The following is a 21,560-nucleotide window of genomic DNA, read 5'->3' on the forward strand; positions in this document are numbered from 1 at the left end:
GGTGGGAGGAGCACAGCCAGCTGGAACAAAGGAGTGCAAAGAGCTTTCATGTGCTCAGCAGGTGGGGCAGGGAGCCCGGCCCAGCCGGGGGTGCTGTGGCTGCAGGGCAGCCCCGAGTTGTGTCTGGGAGGTGAGTGCTGTGCACAGCTGTGGGCAGCAGTGCAAGGGAGGGAACAAGCGGCTGCACAACTACAGAAGAGCAAAGGATTAGCTCATTTGTATTAATTGTCTATACATGTTGGTGTGGGACAATAGAAGTCACTAAACCCATGGGTTTGGTGATTATATATAGTCATATATAGTGACCTATGTAATGTACTTGTATGTCTCTGTAGCAGTGAGGGAGCTTTCTGTAACTATGTAAATACTGATGGTTTCCTATGGCTGAATGATGTGACCCTTCATTTTGAACTTTGAAATGGATTTTTTTTTCCTAACTAGAATATTAATGAGCCTACAGGAAATGCTTGCTTTTCAGAAAGTCTGTGATTTTTTACAACAGTTTTCTCTGAATTAATTGGCAGAAACTGATCTTGACCTCATTTTCCAGACCTTGGAAAAAATGCATCTGAAGCAGTTGACAGCTACATAAAAATGACGGTTTTGCACAATAACTTATTAATTAATTTTCCGACTTGGAGATGACTGTCCTTGTACACAAGGGTTATTAGTATTTTTGTTATCTTCATTTTCCATTTAGCTAATATAAACATGCTATTACTGTTCTATACACTGCTCTAGTCACACTTATTTTGTTTTTGTGAAGCTGTTAATTATTTTTTCTACACAAGTTTTTAGTGGGCCTGCAGGAAAGAATGGTTCTGGTTTTGATTTATTTTGAAGTAAGATTCCTGAGGGCTGGATTCAGTAATACAATCTATTTGTCTTAAGCACTGCAAAGGCTCCTGGCAAAGCTCTAAAAATCAATTTTTTGAGAGACAGAAAACGTATAGCTGTGCAGTGGTTTTAGCAGTCCAGAAATCTGAGGGGTTTTCTTTTTTTAACCAGTCTTTAAATGCTTATAGATTTGTTTTAATAGGATTAGAATCAAATATTTAAGTTGCAGAATATAGACCCTGTAGGCAGAAAAAAGTGGACATAATTTATAAAAGCAAATAAGATCTATTAAGGAGTTCAAAATAAAATGTTATTAAAGCACATTGATTAGAGTGTAAGATCTCTCCTACAGAACTGGACATAAAACCAGAACTAGAGTGAGATTTTAATTGCAAATAATTTAATGCTGTAGTTCTATTCTGACTAAATACAAAATATGAGTGGCCTGCCTGTCAAAAAGTTAACTTAGAAGCAAAATCTGGGGTAATTTGAAAGGCTGGTGGCCCACCACACCTGCTGACATGGGGGAAAAGAGATATTTTGGTCTTGATGGTGTTGCCTTGAGTTCAGGTGTGTCCCCAGTGCAGAGCTGGTGGCAGTAAAAGCTCAGCTGGTGGCTGGGACAGAGCAACCTCTGCGGCCTCTCAGGTGTGTGACAGGTGAGGCTGTGCCCGGGCCTGCCGCCCTCTGCAGCTCTGCCAGGCTCCTCCAGGGACAAGGAAGGTGCTGGCCCCTTCTCGGGGGCTCAGCCAAGTGCTGCTGCACAAGTGGCCTTGCTTGGTCACCAGCACAGTGAGAGCCTCATCTCACAGGGTTAAATCAAATTATAGAGGTTTATAAAGTAAGTCATTTTGTGAAATGGTTTCCAATTTTGTGATGCAAGTTTGGGAGTGCAGATGAGGTTCAGGGTCCTTAGTGTTATTCAGCCCTTTCTGTAGGGAGAGAAGCTGTGGTGTGAGACAGGCTGATTGTAGATTTAAGTGATTACTACTGACTGTAGTAATTCTGGAAAAAAAAAAGGGTGAAAGATTTATGGATAATGTTATACAAAACAGAAGGAAGGAACTCAAGTATGATTCTGACCTGCAATACAGCAGGGGATCCAAAAGATTGTTTTGCTTTGCTGCTGTGGGATGAACACTGGATGTGCAATATGTGTACTGGTAATATTTTACCTATGTCCTTAAAATGTTAATATTGGAGTAGATTTGTTTGAACAGAATAGAGATCTGTTCAGTTCATTGAAAGACTTCGCAATATTTGCTTAGAACAAAGCTGAAAAAATAATTTATTAGACTTTTTGTGAAATATGAGAGACCTAATCCATGCTTCAAAAATGCATTTGCATGGTTTGAGGGAACTTCTGGGACTGAAAGAAGGTGAAAAAGAGGCTTAAAAGTAAAGAATTATACAGTGGTGAGACTTTAAAAAGACACCAAATTTAATCCTATAAGTCGTTGTAGGAGTTACAAGACCAGACTTCAGCTGATAAAGTTTTTGTTGCCCCATTAAAGTAATTCTTGTGTATTTATGGAGGATATCTGAAGGTTTATATTTTCAAATTGTATTCCTATAAAAAAAAAATCTCAGAATGGAAGTCTGTGATCAGGGATTTTCCTAAATACAGGTTATATGGCACTGCTGTCTTCTTGTAGAGCTGCCCAGGGCTGAGTACAGGGGCTGGGCAGAGCCAGAGCCGAAGAGCAGGTGAGGAGACAGACCTCAGTGCTATTTTTGGGCAGGGAAAATGCAGATTAATCTGAAGTAATGATGCAGCATCCTCAGCCCACGCATTTCCTGCAGGAAAGCATCCTTCCCTTTTTTCCCCCCACCTTCTCAGCTTGTCAGCCCTGGCACAGGGAGTCTGGTGGGACATGGGATGGAGCCAGAGCCCTGGGCTGTGCCCCGGCCCGAGGGGCTCTGCTTGGCACGGTGTGACAAACAAACAATGCCACCTTGGGCTTGGGGTGGGGGGTGTGCTGGGCACTGCCCTCATGCCTCAAGAGCCTGTGACCACTTGCAGCTGGTTGGAAAGGCAGTGTTGCTGTGGCCACATTTTGGAAATGGAGCTCTGTGGCTTTTTGTTTGTTTTGTGAACTTCATAACTGGTAGAGATGAAGCAACTCAATGAATGAGATGAAGCTGCAACTTCTAAGATGAAAAATAAACCAGGTCAGGCACTGACTTGCAGCTAGGACTTCATAACTAAGGACAGGCACTTTTGCTTCCATATCACAGGTTTTTTAAAGAGAGATGGGTGCCAAGTAAAAGTTATATTTAGCAATATATTATTTGCTAAGTTATTAATGGGTTTGCTCCTGTTATCTTGTTAATTTTGAGGCACTAACTGCTAGCAAATTCTCTTTTTAGGGGTAGTGACTACTTTTAAAGTTATAAAGATTTGCTAGTCATAGCAATGCATGGAATTACATATAAATGCTAAAAGCTGGCATTTTAGTTTGCCTAAAAATTATTAAAGTGAAATTCCTGTATATGTATCATCCTAGTTCCTATAACTTGAGGAATGAATAATTCATCTGATTAATGTAGTCTGCTTTTTCTGTTGGTGCAATATCAATATTTAGGTCATGATTTCTTAAGTGTTCATGTTTATTTGCCAAAATATCTTGAGTTTTTTACCTCAAAGAAGAAGTGCAGTTAAAAAAAATGTGCAGTGCTAATTAATTGTGCCTGTTTGGATAAGCAAAAGAGTAGTTCTTTATTTTAATCACTGGATAAATTTGTGTTGTTTGTGTGTCTGAATTCACCATTTTATTTCTATGTATTCTCATTTGGAGCTGTGCTGGCTTTTGTGGATGCATCTATAGATGTCATTGCTTGTGGGATTCTACCCTGTGGTTTTTAAACCAATCAGTTTTAGAAATTTCTGATTCTTGCATAAATATTTCATTTAATATTTATTAACTGTGCAAAAATTTATTGAAGTTAACTTTTTTCCTTACCCACTCATGTAGATTTGCTTATCCATGTTCTACCTGTCACACTTGGAGCTATGGGACACAATGGTCACTGATGTCCTACTTTTTCTGTGAACATCACCTAAAGGAAGCGGTGAGGAGAAGGACACTTGACTGGCAAAACGCCTTTCAGGTCCTCAGGCTCCACTTCAGATGGGAAAGTCTAAAGCATCAGGTGAGTCTGAATGAATGACTGCTTTACTATCAGATACATATATCCCAATTAGGGAGCCAAGAACAAATGCAACTGTTTCCTGGGCAATGAGGCATGAGATGAAAGGCTGATGTCCAAATGTAAGAATCCAATTAGCAAGTGACTTATGTCTGTGGTATAAAATCAAAATGCTCCTATTGCAGTTACATGTTCCAGCACTGTGTGGGTTCCTCTCCTTGTAAACTACAGAAAAAAAATTTTCTGAGAAGTTAAATGTGTATCTGGAATAATAATACGTGGTTTTATAAAGAAATGGCATGTGAGAAATAGTGTACAAGTGGTGCTTTCTTTCACTTAATGTTTTCCACACTGAATGCTGTACACCAGGGCCTTTAGTGGTGTAAGTTATTAGGGATACTGATTGCAGTTTCATAGCTTCTGATAAGTTTGGGGATGAGCCAAATCAGTAGTTACACACTGGGTAGGAGAGGTATGTTCTTGAGAGGATGCTTGCAGTATCACACTGCTGCATTTGGCAATGGTAATCAGTTCTCCACAGTCTAATAGTGCTTTGGACCTTCCTGTGATGTTTTTCATAAACCTAAAGTAAATAGAGGGGAAATTGTACTGTTCCTTTGTGATATATTCCTTGAGGAGTGAACCTATGAAACTTAGAGATTACTTTATGAGAGGAATGTGGTCATGTTAAAGACTTGAGATTTTGGTGGGGGAAGGACTTGAAGGTTATAGACTAATTTAGATAGAGGCTTATTTCACAGATCATTTATTTGGAAGATTGGGATTTTACAAAAGGAGTCTAGGGAAGTACATTAATTTCTTTGAAGTGACTAAAGTGTATGGTTTTATGATCTCACTTTATTGGGTAATGCACCTTTCTGATTTCCTTTCAACAGCTCCCCAGAATGTATTTACAACTTATAGGAACATGCTTAAGCTCAGTGCCTAAACATGCATGTTCATTGCCTGCATGTAATAATAAATGATAATGGAAGAAGAATATTGAGCTGTTAGTTCTAGGGATTAGAAACATCTTATTTGATGACCAAGGATAAATACGACTGATGGAAGATAACTGAATTCACACATGTGTTTATCCTCCCAGGAGCACTGGGGATAGATTGAGACAAATATACATGCAGAGGGGGGAAAATTGAGGACATATGCTGGCCCTTCAAACAATGTAGAGAATGTGCATTTAAATATACTTACATGTAGGTCTGTAAAGTTGACCTAAACACCAAATAAAGTCAACCAGATGTGACCCTGTATGCCTCATAAACCCTACTGAATAACTGCTTTTATTGCTTTGCATACAGTGCCTTGCTAAATGTGATTATGGAGATCTTAAATCCACATTGGTTTAGGGTAATGCAAGAAGAACTCTGTTTAAAATCAGCAGGTAAACACATCCAATGTTAATAGAACCCACATCATCTAGGTGTGGCCTTGTGGTTTTTATTATCATGGTTGACTTCATCCTAAATTGTATAATTGAAATATTTCTATATTACTTGCTTATTAGAAGGGGCTTTGAATGAAGCAGTTGAGAAACTTGGGGTGAGAAAATAGAACAATTTCACTCTTTCATTGTTCTTTATGCTTAGTGATGCTTGGTTCATCCTCACCCACTATCACTGTTTGTGGTACTTTGCTCTGTTCTCATCTTGTCATGACACCTGCTCAGTCTGTGTTGTGGATTTCACTACAGTGTCATGTTTCCTGATGCTGTCAGTGTCTCTTTTAAAAAAAAATACAGTTCAGAAGGTAGCAAATGTGAGAGTTAATCATAGTCTTTTATGTGAGTTTTGCTTTGCTAGATTTTCTGGTTTTATACCATGAAACAACTTCATTAGAGAGCACATAGTTACTGTAACCTATCCTGATACTGTTTGCTGTTTTACAGTATTGATGCAAAAATTTACAGTGAATGAGAACCTCCTGAAAGTCTTCAGTGTCATTATTAGTCACCACAGTACCATTGGCTCTATAGTGCTGCCAGAGACTAAACTCCATTTTTCTTTTCTGGTCCTTTCCTGCTGCAGTTGCATTTTCTGAAATTAGGACCACTGAACTTTCTAAGGAAAATGTAGGATTTCATGTTAAATTTTACCTTACTTCTACTCTTCCTGTTATAATTTAGGAAAATATACTCAAGAGATTGAGAAGGTGATTCAGATAAGGCATCAGATGCAAATGAAAACCAAAAATTTTGGCTCTGAACTTATGGATGAGGTTGTTGAACCTCCTAGGTAGACCCTGTTCTATTGGTGGTACTACTTGTACTGTTCACTATGGCTTATGAAAAAGCATAATACAGAGAATGACCGGACTTTTTTTAAACTCTTTTTCCTTCTTTATACCTGGTACTTCATTCTTTCAAATCCCTTCTGCTTCAACTTCAGTTTTTCAAATTCCCAGTAGGTAATTTTTTCCTGCTAATTAATTTACCAAAAATAGATTGAGTTTGTCTTTGGATATAAACTGCATGAATCCTTGTCTACACAGAACAATTAATAAACTTCTCTGTAAAAGGAAGATGGGTACAAACTAAAGATGGAGGAGGGAGCAAAAAGTTATAGGGAAGAGAGAGGAGAGACCTTCTTGATTTTAACCATCCCAAGAGATTCAGTTCATTGTTCCAAAATGCCTGGTATTTTAATATCTATGGTGGAGTTAATGTTCTTAATTTCCTAAGATTTCTGCTGTTTCTTGAGATGCAGGGAAAAAACCAAATGCATTTTAAGATTCATATTTTCTTCATTTATTGAATAAATCATCCTGACAGGAGAGGAAATAGCTATCTCCCTGCTGTGGATATAAAGGATACAATCATCTTTCTGCTGAACCTCTAGATCTCATGCATGTTATTATAATAGACTTTGTTACTGCTGAGACATGAAATAAAGCTTTCACCAAAAGTTTATTTGAAATGCACTAGTTTTGAAGCCTAAAGTAAGTGTTAAAGTAATGAAATGTTTTATATTCAGCTTTAACACTGGACAGTCATGGCAAAAAGGAAATATTGCTGCATTCAGCCAGGTATTTTGTAATTCATATTACTTATGCTAGTCAGGGAGAATAAGACATGCAGAGATAGCATAGAGATGTCTATGATTTTCCTAGAATTTTGTTTCTTGATGGGGTTTGTGAAAAATGTGATTAAGATATTTTTATTATTAATATTGTAAACTTTATTAATATTGCACCTTGTTCATTGTTCTGTTAAATATAAATTGTGAAGCTCTGATTCATTTCAGCTTTGTTGTAACATAGGGCCAGATTCCACTCTGCAGAAAGGGAACATCCTTCTGCTAAACCTGACTGTATCACTTGAGAAGTCCTTAATGTCAAAGTAGCTTCTATAAATAGTAACACACTAGTGTGAACAGATGGGAAATGTCTGCTCTTCCCTGGAAGTTCACAGTAATTTCTTTCATTTGAGATACTTTCCACTTCTTTAGAGAGGTGTGCCTCTATGCAGTCTGCTTGGCATCTAAAGGGTGTGATACTGGACAGTTGTAAATGAACCTTTGGTTTAAGGGGAGGCATTAGGCACACTGAAAAGTCTATTGGACTGTCTGCTAAAAACAGAATTAATGCAGACTTGAGTAGCTGGACTGGTGAAAGCATAACTTATGAAAAATAAAATATGAGCATTTCATTTTGTAGGACTCTTACAACTGGAAGTGCAAAGAGTACTGGGTAATGACAGTGCCTGGAGGGGCGAGTACCTTGTAAGGGTTGGAGATTCAGTGCAGCCATCATTTGTATGACTTAGATTTTATTAAAACCAGCAGATATTTTACCACTCATATTCACTGCACTATCCCCTGTGGTATAAAAGCTCTCAGAAAAGTACAGAGCATTTGTCAAATCTCACCATAAATTGTACATTTCTCTAAGCTTGTTGCTGCGCATAGTTTCTTTAGAATTTCAGTCATCCATATCAAACCAAAGCATGTTATCAAACTTTGGTCAAATGAGTATGCAGTGATGCACAAAGCATGTATTTTAGATTCTGGATTGTCAGGAGATTATGTAGGCTTACATGGACTAATATGAAACTAAGCTCTTGCACATCTGTCCAGAAACTAATGTTATTTTTAAGTAACACTTCAGTATTCTTGTATGTTTTTTGCAATGCCTTTTCTGTAAATATCTGCTGTTGCAGATATTCACAATGCAGTCTTTAGATGAGTGTAGCCACTGACTACTAGAAAGTGTGAGAAGAGTTGTGTAAATCAGGTCTAGTAGGATAAACACAGGTTACAGTACTAGAAGTATTATGTTAAAGGAAGTACAAGTTTAAGATTTGACATGCCATTGTTCCTGGAAATGTTTAATTTATGTAGACAAAAATTAAAAAGACAAAAAAAATCCATCCAAAAGGCCAAGGAAAACAAGGAAGAAGAGTCCTAAATGCTTAGGTCCTGCAAGGGCAAGCTGATTTGTTACATGATACATCTAAATAAATTTTAAAATGTCTTGATAAATTCTCCTTTTCCAAGGAACTCAGAGGATTCTTCAGTCTCAGCTTTAATTGCAGTCCTGGCTTTGAGACACAGGTACAGTAAAGGGGTGTAGTCAGCTGCCAAAAAAGACAGGCTCAGTCTATTGCTGTGCAATGTGGCATCCCTGATTGCCATCACCAGGCTCATTCCCTGAATTCAGCACTTCACAGTGGTGGTCATGGTCTGTCTCAGGCTGGTAACATGGGACACACTGCACCAGAGGAAAGCTTCAGTCTTGTATCTGTCCTGTTTGAGGCCTTCCAATTAAGGTATTCATCTGATCCTTTCTATTCTAAATGTAAAAGAAATAAATAGTCCTGAAAGTAAAAATTAGAGCTTCCTGTTCTTAGTGCTCATGGGCTACAAAACTCCTTCTCCCTTTGTTTCATATCCATAAATCTCTCTGTGGAGGGCAAGTGTTTTAACTGGCCAGATGGACACTGGGATATCATGAGATATTGGAGACAGGCCTGGATTTAGGGTGTCTCTAATGCATTTCACTTTGGAAAAGCAAAAGTATGTTTCTGGACCAAACTGAATTCCCAGGCAGGTGTGCTGGATGAGCCGGCAGGGCAGGCCGGGCTGTGAGTGTGGCCCAGCCAGGCCCTGCGGTGCCCCACGGGCCCGCTGGCCGGGACTGCCTTTGCCCTCGGGAGCCGCTCCCTCGCTTCGCTCCTTCAGGGCAGGAGCCACAAGGCTGCAGCTCGTGGTGTGAGGAGCAGCAAAGGTGCTGAGTAGGACCAGAGGAGAGCAGCTTGTGAGAGCCACTGAAGTGGAGCTGGCTGCTGCCCCATGCTGGGTTTGCTTGCTCTGGGCTGAACATCTGAAGTTAGGCCTGCTGTTAGGTATTGAAGATTTTCTCTTAGTGGCTGAACCAAAACCCTACTTGTTAGCACACACCCAGACCAGGCTTTCTCAGGGCAGACACAGCTTTATTTCAAAAGAATCCACATAGGTGCTCTCAAGCTGGTCTCACCAGAGGTCTTTATTAAAAAGTGAACTGAACCCTTGGTAACCAGTGTCTGTCAGAAATAATAATCTGAGAAATGGAGATAGCTGCTGCTTTAATAAATATTATCTTCCACTGAAACATTTCCTAGAATCTAAAACAAGAATATATTTTAGGAGATATTAATTGTGCTGTAAGGTTTCCTGCTGATTTGGTTTATGGCCTCTGCTCTTCTCTATCTACAAAATGTAGGTGGTCTTACATCATTCAGTGGTTCAGTGATGCTCGTATCATTAATAATTTTCAGCTGCTCCTGGGGAAAGTTGCACAGTAGGATAAATCTTATATGTGTTGCTGCACTGTTTGTCAATAGGGAATTCCAGGCTTTTTAAAAAAAGTATTTCTCTATTAAAAAGACAATTGGTCAGGAGTACTGATTTTATGATGATGTATGCTGGATGAAAAGCTTTAGAATAGCTAGAGATGTACATAAGTTACGTGCTGTTACCCATTTTCTCTTGGTTTTTTTCCCCCTCGTAATTTCTGGATGGATCTCTTTGGCAGGCTCCCAGAACAGCAAGTAACTAGGCTGTTGGACATATGCTGTTAAAACTGATTGTCCATGGCAGTGTTCAAACAATTTATGTATTCCCTAAAACTGATTTTTAAAAGGTCTTTTTGTTCACTCTCTCTCTTAAATGCCAGTTTCAACAAGCATTGCTGAGGTTTTGATTTACTATTGTGAGTGAGGTTTTAAACGTGCTGGTGCTTTCACAGCAAGATGAAAAATACTCGTCTTATTTTTTTCCAACCCTGCCTGCGATTTCAGGCACGAAAGGCATATTGTGCTTTTCCTCTACAGAGGCTTCTCTGAAATTCCCAATTATATTTAGGTGTGGATTAATATTTTGTTGATTATTTTTAGGCTAAGTGTTACTAAATACCAAGTGTGACCATGTTGCAAATCTTATTCAGAGACTATTCATTCTTATCTGTAGAGGTATCTGTCAGTCCATAACTTCATTAGAGTAAAATAATCAGCAGTTATATACCTGAATAGGATTATAAAATACTAAGAATCTATGAATGCTATAGCTTTGTTAGTAATAGGATTACTAAAATTCTGAGGGTTCTATAGAATTGTTCTATAGAAAATATGGGAGGTGACAAATTTGGGGAATGCTGAATCAGTGCTGAAATATTTGCACTAGGAAAATGCCAAACTAAGTTTACAAATATTTTGTGTTCATTAAGAATAAAGGTATATGGGTATATATTCAGATTGGGTAATATAGAAAGATAATACTATTAACCAGTCAATAATGCCTCTTCCATCCATTTTTCCAGACCTTTGAATTGTGGTCCATCCTGTAATATGGAGTTAGACACTCTTGACCAGCTACCCTGTAACCTTACCATGCCTTTGTCATGTTTGCTCAGTCAGCTAATAGTCTTTTTCAAATACCTGCTGCTTCCTTTGACAGAGAAGAAAATACCTTTGTGGTTTAGGGGTGCAGGCTTTTGAGTAATGAAATTTCTAATCTGTGTGCATTTAGACAAATGCGATGACTGATAAATGTGGGAAATACACAAGAATTATAGCCCACTGAGAAACCTAAACATCCAGTCACTGGTGTTGGTGCCTTTTGCTTAATTGCTTAATTATTCTAAATGCTGTGTTGCTCCTGAAATACACACTGAAAGTGAAGGTCTTAGTGGTTTAAATTTTTATAGAAAGGATGTGTAATGGCTGATTCTTAGCACTTCAACTGACATAATCCTCTCATGCAGTGGGCAAAGTTTGATCCTTGGAACCACTGATTTGCATGGCTTACTTATGCACTAGCATGTAGCTAGAGGTACAATAGATGTGCTGTGGAATGACATTATAATGGCAATATAAAACTCCAGGTACCCTATTTAGACAAACAGAACTTTCAAATTAATACCTTGGTACTACATATAGAATGAAAAGAAAGACCTTTTCCCTAATAGTATGTACAAAACCTGCTATTTTAACTGCTAGCATTTGCAGTAAAATGAAACCTAATGTTGACATAGCTCTGAAGTAAAAGAAAAGATGACCATATCATTTGCAGGTATTGACTAGTGTGCATTTAAATGACTTGTAGATTACATTCCTATGAATGTATTCTACAACAATTCTAGTTGGTTTATGTTTCTTTAGGTTTAAAAAGAAATTCCCTTCATCTCTATTTCTAGTCTGTTTGCAAACAATAGAAATATGCCTAAATGTGAAAAAATTAAACCTTTCCAGTAAACATGACGACACATCTGCCAGAAGCTGCCCTAGGGTAGGACATACATTATGGTTAGCCACAACATTATCAAGTGTTTCTAATCAATGCTTTTGTTCTGAGTTACTGTTCCATTAGTGATTTTTGTGATATTAACTCAACTTTTTGGGTCAAGGTGCCTATGGAGACCTTAAAGTTTCAACACCTTTCTGAGCAATTAATAATGTATTTGTGCAAATCAGGAATTTTGGCTCTATGGAGACATGAAGTAGCATTGCAAGTTTGAAATTAGAAAATAGTGAACCAAAATTTTTATATCCAGGTAATCCAGGCAAGTCAAGACAGATGAAAAATGTTAAATATTCCCCATTCCTAATCTCACTGTTCACAAAAGTGTCTCAGCACTACCTTCAGCATCTTCAGTCACTGTAATAGGAAATGTTTTCCTTCATTGCCTATCATGTCCTGATGCAATTTTAATTCTACAGTGTAGTCAGTCCCTTTAAAACTAATGTGTCAGATTGTTTTCTTCAGAATTATTAGACCTGGGATATGTGCTTAAGCCATTTCCATATAATGGTAAGAAGGGCTTATGGAGTCTGAGGTACTTGATAGCTTCAGTGCTTGGAATAGGGATTGAAACAACATAATTCTCACAGCAAACTGGGAATAAGCAATGTTTGTGCACGACTTAATTATTAATTAAGAGAGCTTGAAACTAAGGGTATTATTGGTGAATGGTAATGCCCATCCTTGGCTACCGTACCATGTTTGCTGCCTGGGTGGGAGTTTGAAGCAGGATTCTGCATGGGCAATGCTGTGAGTTTGTCATTGTTCTGCCCTTTGGTTATTTCATCCAGAGATGCTGTGATACACTGTGCATTCAGAATGGCACCAGATGCAACAAGAATTAAAATGAAATTGTCAAACTTTTTTTAAAAAATAGACACTTTTCAATTTCCTGGAACATTTGTTGATACTCTAGGGGAGGATATATCTTCTGATAGTATTTCATCAAGGTTGCTCTGTAAGTGTAATGTAATTTATTCTTGTGTTTCAGGATCATTGTCTTGCACTGTCCAAACTACTTAGGCTTTAGACTTCATCTTTGAGCTTACATAGTAGGAGACATTAAGAGCATTGATAAGGTTCATTTCATACCTGTCATGGAATATTGATAAGTTATGGTCTTGTGCCTTTGCAATGCACAGGAAGTTATGGAATGAATTAAAGATCCAAGTTCTGTTAGACCATTTTTGTGCTAGCTTTACTGAAAAAAAAATAACCATCTGTATAGAATTAAACATTCAGTTGCACTTTTATCCATAAAACTGAAAAGGTTCAGGGATGTACAGTTATTACTACATCTAAAATATGTCATTAGTGTCAGTGTTGAATTGCTTCAAATTCTTTTGTTTTTTCTGGAATTTTTCTTTAAATAGGATTTTTATTATGTGTGTAAGGAAATATTAGATTTTCCATGTGTTTGGATTTTGAAATATTTACTGGTGGTAGTAAAAATGCTCATTATTTGCTGAAAAGCAACAGCAGCTGTAGTCCTGTGCAATAATTTCACCATGGTATTTGATTCAAGATGAAGTAAAAAGCAAATTAGTCATGTGTCCAATTTTTTCTTCCATTACTTTGCCTCAGATGCTTTATCATATATTGCCAGTGCATGTTCTCCTAAGTGAAAGCAGTTAGTAGTTCAACATATCTTAGCCTGAGGATATTCATCTGGCTATGATGGATACACAATACACCTGTAAGGAAATGTCAGCTGGTTTATATCTGAGCTGATGCATAGTTGAATTCTTATCTTTCTTTAGTGTCACTTTACTTGGGCCAAAATAATTTTGTATGGAAACTGTTTTACAGCTTCTGTGGAATGAACTTGTGCTTTTGATTTGTTTTCAGATAAGGTGATCTGGGTTAGTAACTGTGAAAGCTGCCTTTACCTGGCACATTTTATGGTCCCTTTGTCAAGATTGAAGAGATAAGGAAAGCAAATCTTCAGGGAACTACTAAACATGCAGAGTTTTTTAGATTACTGGTGAGAGATGAAGTGGGTAAGTTTGATCCTCATGATGTAGTGTCTGTTCTGTAAACAAAGAAAATGTCTCATCCACAATGTTTGTTTGGACATTTTCCCCAAAAGATGTTTTCATTTATGAAAACCTCAGAAATTTGAATGTATTTTGTACCTTGGCAACCAGAAGATGTGCAGGCACTGTCAGAGAAATGCTGATCCTACATTTCACTATCCTGTCTTTAATGCAGAGGATGCAGTTATGCTGTGATGTGCCTTTTACAGAGACATCAGGGTACTTTTTACAACATGGGAAGAAGAAATAAAAGATTCAGCAGGACAGGAACTTATGTTAGTAGCCAAAACAATAAAATCTGTCCTAGAAGTGCCACTTTTGAGCAGCAGTAATTCTAACAAAGACATATAACTACTGTTGATCAGTTTTTACATGAATAGATAGGGATATAGGATAGTCCTTTCTAAGGTGAAGAATGGGGAAAAGGGGCAATGCTTAATGACTCCTGCTGGCTGACAAAATGCTGTATATAAATGAATAGAAAGGAGTAATCACTGTTTGATGTGTTGCTAGGGTTGTTTTTTAAATTTTTTTACAATTTCGTCTCATCTGTTTCCTAAATTTATTCAAAATATGGAACCTTTTGAAATCCACTTGTAAGTGGTGTGTATACTTATCCTACCATTCACTAAAAGGATTGAGTGTACCTCTTGTTTAAAGCTTTGAAAATGTACCCTCTATATATGCAATGAAATTATAATGTATGAACAGAGATGGCCTTATGCTGTCAACACTGCTCTGGCCACAAGTTCAAAACACAAACTGCTGTGAAGAAAACTGGCTGTGTCCCAGCCAAAACCTGAACAGTGTCTGAAAGGAAGGGACAAAGCCAGCAGACAAAGAGTTAATCCAAAACAGGTTGCAGTACTGGCATGACCAGAAAAGATCAAAGCTACCAAGCAGTTGTGTGTTACCTATGAGTGCTTTGGCACAACAAGGAAAGGAACAGGCTGGCCATTAGTGTGGTGTATTTCAGTGTGCCACCAGTGGTTATCATGGATGAATATGCAGCCTTGACTCTGCTGAGAACTGGGCCTATCTATGGTTCTGTCTTGGACATTTCTGCAGTTCTCCTTACTATATAAGAGCATTCAGTGGTTGTTTTGCAAGTAAGGATATCAGTATCCTCTGAACTTGAATAAATAAACCAAGGAAATAGAGTTTCTTCCTAGGAGATCTGACACTTGAGTGAAGTGAAATGTCACGTCTTTGCTCTGCAGTGGAGGTATCCCCATTTTTGTGAGCTGAAGATCAGTGCATGTTGTTTGCCTACCAAGCTGAAGAGCAATTCCATGCCAGACCTATGGCCCTCTGCAGAGGGCTAACCCTCCCCATACATACATAACTGCAATTTTAGTGTATCTCCTCAAGTTGCCATTGTGAAACTGTAATGGGTTTATTCTTTTAATGCCTTGATTACAATAGATTAATCAGTATCATAGGGACAAGGCACAGCCAAGGTTGCCATCTCTTTTGCCATGCTTGTGGCATCTGGACTGCTGTTTATAACTTTGAGAAGGTGCAGAGTGAGCTACTGATAATGTTGAATGTGATGGTGCAGGAGTTGAAAAGGGAGAAAAACTTATCCCTCTGATCACTAATAAATCCAATTTAACCTTTCCAATTTATTTTCCTATCTTTCAAAAGCTATGTAAACACATTGTCAACATTTCCCATTTTTTCTTTGAATCCAAGCAAGTAGCTGGTTTGTTGCATCTCTCGCCTTGAGGATTCTTCTCTTTTTCTTTGCCAGGTTCTCCAAGTCATCATTCACACAAGTTGCTTGATGTGATTACTGTTCTGTTCTCACCTCCAAGATGCCATTTAGTTTGAACTTGAACAGGAAATTTTCCTTTTTGTAATGTAAGCTAAGGTTATTTCAGTTTGTTTCCTTCTTGCTACTCCCCCCTCCAAGGTTTGTATGTTTTTGAAATCAGCCTTCTGGAAGAACATGAAACACCACAGACAATCGCTGTGTGATGAAGTTATTTGTCAGTGAACTATAATTCTGAAGTGTAGTTTTTAGTTAATTAAATACTATAAAATACTATAAAATGCCAAAAACTGCTACAAGCCCTGCTATTTTGACATCAAGTTCCATCTCTTTGAGTCTCAGTTTTTGAAATTATGCAGATTTTCTGCATTAGCAATAAAGTTTAAAACCAAGAATGAATGAAAAGCACGTTCTGATCGGTTAACCAAGGAAAGCTGGTAGTTTAGCAGCTGTCTACAAATCAAAAGTCGTAGAATAAATTTTCAGGTTGTGGTCTCATAGTGTTGAGTAGTTTGAAATTAAATAATTGCTGCTGTAGCTATTTGAATGAATTTTCTGTGATCTAATTTTAAAGCTTTAGCTTTAAATGATCATCTGCATTCCTCCTTTACCATGCTCAGTGCATCCACTTAGACTTAGTTACATAATTCATTTTGCCCTTGCTTTAAGGTAGACTGATGTGATAGTGCTGTTGCACTGAATCAGGACGTTAGGACTAAGAATGAGTGATTTGTTTGAAACTCATGTAAATGCTATTTAGGTTAAAGACCAGCTGGTGTGAAATTGGTCTCTGAAGGCACATACTAGGACTGATCTAGGCTGCAAGTGCCTCTTGCTGCCATTCAGGGTTCCATATATTTGTGCAAATATTCTGCACTTCAGGGTAGCAGTATATGGCAAACAGGACATGTGCCCTGGGTTGTTTATTCCACCCTAGGCTCTGGTTTTTTGCACATTGTTATATGTTCAGTTGTTTCGGTTTATTTTTGTCGCAGAAAATGTATATGCCAAACTGAAGTGGTTTAGAGTAGTCCCTTTAAAGGTAAAGGGTAGGGGGAAGGGATAATGCTTACTGCTGCTGCTGGCTGGCAAAATGTTGTATGTAAATTAATGTATTTTGCCTTTTTCTGTGGACAGATGGTATTTTAGGACAATCCTGAAGGTATTTCTTCCCATTATGATTTTTGTAAAGCAGCACAGCAAATTGTCACTTTGTACACTGTTCTAATGAAACACGGTTTTTGGCTGCTGGGTTGCTGTGCAGCACTAAGTGTGAATTATAGCTCAGTGCTGTATCCTGGTGAATCAGTGTTTACAAGTCTCTGCAATAATACAGATCAGATTTCTGAGTGACCCTGCCTGTGAAGAATAATAATTTCAGGCATCTTAATCTCCCTTCCTTTAGCACAGGTGTCTAAAAATAAAGGCCATGGTTGTGCTTAATTTTGTGAAATCCAGTATGCAACTTTTAACTTTGCTGACTTCCTTGGGTCCATCCAACCACCTCTTCCTCCCAGCTTGCAAAGAAAATATTTTTCCTGACTCAGGTCTGTTGCAGTCCTTCTAAGGGTTCTTTCCAGCTCTTTCTGAGTGGCTGAAGGGTCTTATTTTTTGTCCTTAGCCAGCCTTCTTTTGCTGACATATAAAGAGTTGCTATTTGCTCTGAGAAACAGCTTGTTATGCACTTCTGCAGTGACTCTGGGGAACATTACTGTCCAAATAGAGGAGCTGAGGTACACTTTGAAACTGAGGAGCTTTAACACCACCTTGGCAGGATTGATTCAGCATATTTGAAATTTCAATCTCACTGCTGACCCTTATATTGTATGAGTTTTGGGGTCTGAACTTTAGCCTTGGATTAAACTTGTTTCTGAAATTATTTTTGAAGCAGGAGAATAAAATTATGTTAAAAGAAACCTTATATAAAATTCCTGGGAAGGAATGGATTAGGTTGCCAAGTACTCCCTAAGCCTCTGGTTTTTCAATTATGAATAAGAAAGCAATATGAGCAGCACCTGACTTGCTGATCTGTCTTCACTTAAAAGTCAGAGCTCAGGCATTAATTTAGAGGTCTGAATGCTTTTTTTCACTAGAGCCTTTACAATTCTACCATTCACAGTTAATATTGGTACTCTGCAAGGCAGGTGATTTTACTAGAGAAAGAATACATCAAGGCTCATTCTGCTTTTAATGGAATTAGTAGAAGTTTTACTGTTGCTTGTAAAAGGAGGAAGATTAGACCTAAAAGATCTATGCGTTAAATATGAATCTGTATGATAAAGATTTAGTCACACCATTTGGGGTATGTTTAAAAAAGGTCGCCTCTTTCTAGGGCATTGTCTTGGTTTCAGTCTCTCCATAATTAGTTTCTATTTATGGAAGAGATTGAGATAAGTAGCATGCAGATGTCTAAAAGATAAATGTTTTTGCATGTGTTTTCTTGCTTTATCTTTATGCAAATGCTTAATTATTAATGCTTTTTAAAGACCACAGGAGGTATACAGACTTAATTTTTTTTTCTGTATGGTTAGTAGCAGCAGTTTAGTTCTTTGCTTTCATTTGTAAGTATTTCAAACTCTGCCTCAGAAAGGAAGAATTGACTTTTATGTATTTAAATACACATAAAGATTAAAAGACTTGCAGTCCTCATTTTTCAGTCACCTACATCATGATAATGGATCCGCAATATGAAATTTCTACAAAGTGCTATTACCATAATTTGTTTCTATTTTTCAACTTAGAAAAACATTTCCAACCTAAATTCTTACCATATATTTTCAAGTTTCCTGATAATATAACCACTTCTGTATCTCAAGAGGTTATGTAGTTTATTGCTTTTGACTCCAAAAAAAATCTTTCAGGCAGTTGTGCTACTGAATTTTTAGTAAAATAATGTATGGCATAAAAAAAAAGAAATTAGAAATACAGTTACTACCACCTAGATCAGTGTTGTGTGTTTAAATGTGTCTTCCTATGCACTGTAGTCTGTATGCTAGTATTGAGTATTCTATTCTGTTTAAATTCAGTATCAGTTAAAAGAGCTTTGTAGTACAAATCAAATGTAACTATTCCCTTTTAATGTGATGCCAATAGTGAAGTGGTAAATGCATAAACCAAAGTATTTAAGGCATGTAGGTATTCAAGGTGCCATGTTAGTGTGGAAATGAAGGATACCATGAAGAGAGGGACTTATAATTAAAGTGTGAGCCATTTTATAGAGTAACAGCAACGTCCCTTCTTGATCTTCAACTGACCTCGTATATCACACTGCCTTAAAGATGGGATAATAATGGAAATAGCCTTGGCTTATAGTTTCCTGTAGAAGAAATGGGTTTTAGTACTAGCTTTTGTATTTGTGCTATGCAGAACTTCATTAAATTCATTTCAGCCTTTATATTTTATGTTCCATTTTGGATTGTAAGTAGGGAGTGCTTTCTTTTCCTGTTAAACACTTACATTTAGTGTAAAGAGTGAAATCCAAATCTTTAATCATTAACAGGCCAAAGAACTGTTGAAGAATAAAAAAAGTCAGTCAACACAGTTTAATAAAAGCTATATAATCAAATTACGTTATATATTAGTGTGCATTTTTACTGTTGTAATATCTATAAAATCGAGGCAGTCTATAAATCATAAAATTATGTAGGTACTTACCATTTTAAAAGCAGTATCAAGTGGAATTGGTGAAAATCCCCAGGGTGTAATCAATAGTTGTTTAAAATAATGAGCCTTTATGGTATTATTTCCTAGTGTACCATCTGAAATCAGAGGAAATTTACTGACAGTTGTATATTTTGTTGAAAAAACCATTCTGACGTATATTAACCACAAAATCCATGTCTGTTGCCTTCTACAGAGTACAAGGAGAGTGATTATTTTGAAAATGTATTTTAGCTGGGTTACTAGGTAACTTACACTGTGCCACATGAAAGAGTTTGGACTGCATTTTGTGAAGCTGAATTCCAGTGCAATGAGTGAAGGAAACAGATGGAGTAAGAGGAGAGCAGATGGGTATCAAAAAAACTACAGCTGCCGTTTTCAGTACCTGTGCATTTACTGCCATAAATCAATTTATTTTCATTTACTGAAGAAGGAAAATCATAAATTATTAAGCCAAAGCACTACAGGTCCCAGAATCACTATATGTTGAAAGCATCTATTTGTAGTAGTTAATTCGGGTCCTAAGGGAGCTACATCTGAGAACAAGTTTCTGTGGATAAGAATGTCACCACCAGTCCAGTCATTTTGTTCTGCCAGGGAGATTTAAATATCTCTCATCCTGTGGTGGGGAGGATTAGTTGGTTATTAGTTACTGTGTTGGACAGCTTTAATGTTTTCTTTGTGGACAAGAGGTGGGCTACTCGAGTGCTGCAGTGAGTGCTAATGGACTGCTCTGCCACAAGGCTTCAAGCAGGCACCTGAACCTACAGAGCCCAGAAGCAAGGCTAAGAGTGCAGGAGGCCACTTTGCTCCTGCAGCAGCTTTGCATTGCAAGACATGAAAAGGTGGTTGAGGAAATCAAAACACTATTACTGTACATACCAGTACACCAGCAGCCCTTATTTGCTGTGTGGCACAGCTGCTGTCACATACTTGACCTTGACCCAATTTGATTATCCCTGTGGTTAAACAGGAAGTTCAGCTGAGAGTCATCATTTCCCTCTGCCCTCACCCTGCTGGTTACTGCTAGCTTGTTGCTGATCCTCTTGAATTTTTATATGTGCACCTGTCCATTAGAAACTGGATGGTGGCTGTCCAGACAATTTGCATTTATTTTGGAATGCATTGCAATTAGTGGACTTGGAAAATTGTAAAATGCAAATAGAAATCACCCTTGTATTAGAAATATGTAGGAAATGGAAGAAATTCAGGTCAGAATGTGTAATTGCTCTCTATCTTGTTGAATTTATATCAGGGAGTTTTATGCCTAGAGGCACTGCATGAAGTTGCCACTATATTTTGGTGTAACAGAGGCAGAAGTATGAAAAGGTCTGTAACTTGGAATTGGTTTTCTGTGACATTTTTGTCACAGTTCCTTTTAGATTTTACTGAGTAGTTTGAATTTAAAAATTCAGACTATTTTCAAATTTGGAAAAAAAATTACTGCTTCATTTTCTAATTGAAAAAACAGTAGGGGTTAGAATCACTACTTTTTGTAATGCAACATAACTGAAATACAGTATTTTCTGGTCATATGTAAAAAGATTGGTTAGGCTATGGTCCTCAATCTATTTAATGTAATTTAGAGCCTAATGTGGTAAACCTTGATGTTTTTAACCTTTGTTAGCTGCTTGTAGATTACCTTCCCAATATTGTCTCATTCAAGGTGAGCATTGTAGTGCTAGCTGTTTCCCATTCTGAGTCTGGACTACAGCCATCAACAACCCTGTTTGAAATGCATCATCTTCTCACACTGTTAAGCACATTTCTGTTGGATTGGGATGTAGCCTATGCATTGGGCAAATAGTTCAGAAGGGGTGTGATGGGATGAAAAGGATGCAAGATGATTTGCCTTCATTTCATAATTGAAGTGGAAGAGAAATCAGTGGTTGGTTTCATTCAATTAAGAAATATTAGCAATATCAATCCATTTTCAGAATAGCTCTATTTATGCAGATTCAAATATACTAGATTTTATTAAACTTTTGAGTTGAGAATCATAAATGCAGTTGGCATTAGTTTTTTTCAGTGAGGCATCTTACAAAATTCTGCCTCTCCATAGTAATCGAGCTGCTTCTGCTTCCCCACCAATCACTCACTTTGCAGTCTGAATTTGAAATAAGTGTGAAATATTTCTTTTAAGCAGGTAGGCCATAAACTGTAAACTATAGAGCGTTTTTAAGCTATGCATCCAAAAGAGTTTAAAATCTTCACCAGTGTCAAAAGAGTGAGAAATTATTTCTGATTTTTGTAGTTTAAAGATGGAAAGGGATTAAACTTATTCGTTCTAAAAGTATAAAATTGCTTTATGAA

The 21,560-nt window shown here is 37.5% G+C and overlaps 1 protein-coding gene across 2 annotated transcripts in view; it reads right to left on the minus strand.

Moving 5' to 3' along the window:
- The window catches only part of B3GALT1 (beta-1,3-galactosyltransferase 1), a 95,516-nt gene that overhangs the window by 31,342 nt on the left and 42,614 nt on the right, over window positions 1-21,560 (minus strand). The window contains exon 2 of one of the 2 annotated variants that reach the window (XM_059476188.1): window positions 19,242-19,345. The exons of the other annotated variant lie outside the window; for it this stretch is intronic. The gene's annotated coding sequence lies outside the window, so the exon portion shown is untranslated. The remainder of the gene's footprint in view (window positions 1-19,241; window positions 19,346-21,560) is intronic. 2 annotated transcript variants of the gene reach the window in all.

The sequence above is a fragment of the Ammospiza nelsoni genome, chromosome 7, assembly GCF_027579445.1.
Source record: "Ammospiza nelsoni isolate bAmmNel1 chromosome 7, bAmmNel1.pri, whole genome shotgun sequence".
NCBI classification, from domain to species: Eukaryota; Metazoa; Chordata; class Aves; order Passeriformes; family Passerellidae; genus Ammospiza; species Ammospiza nelsoni.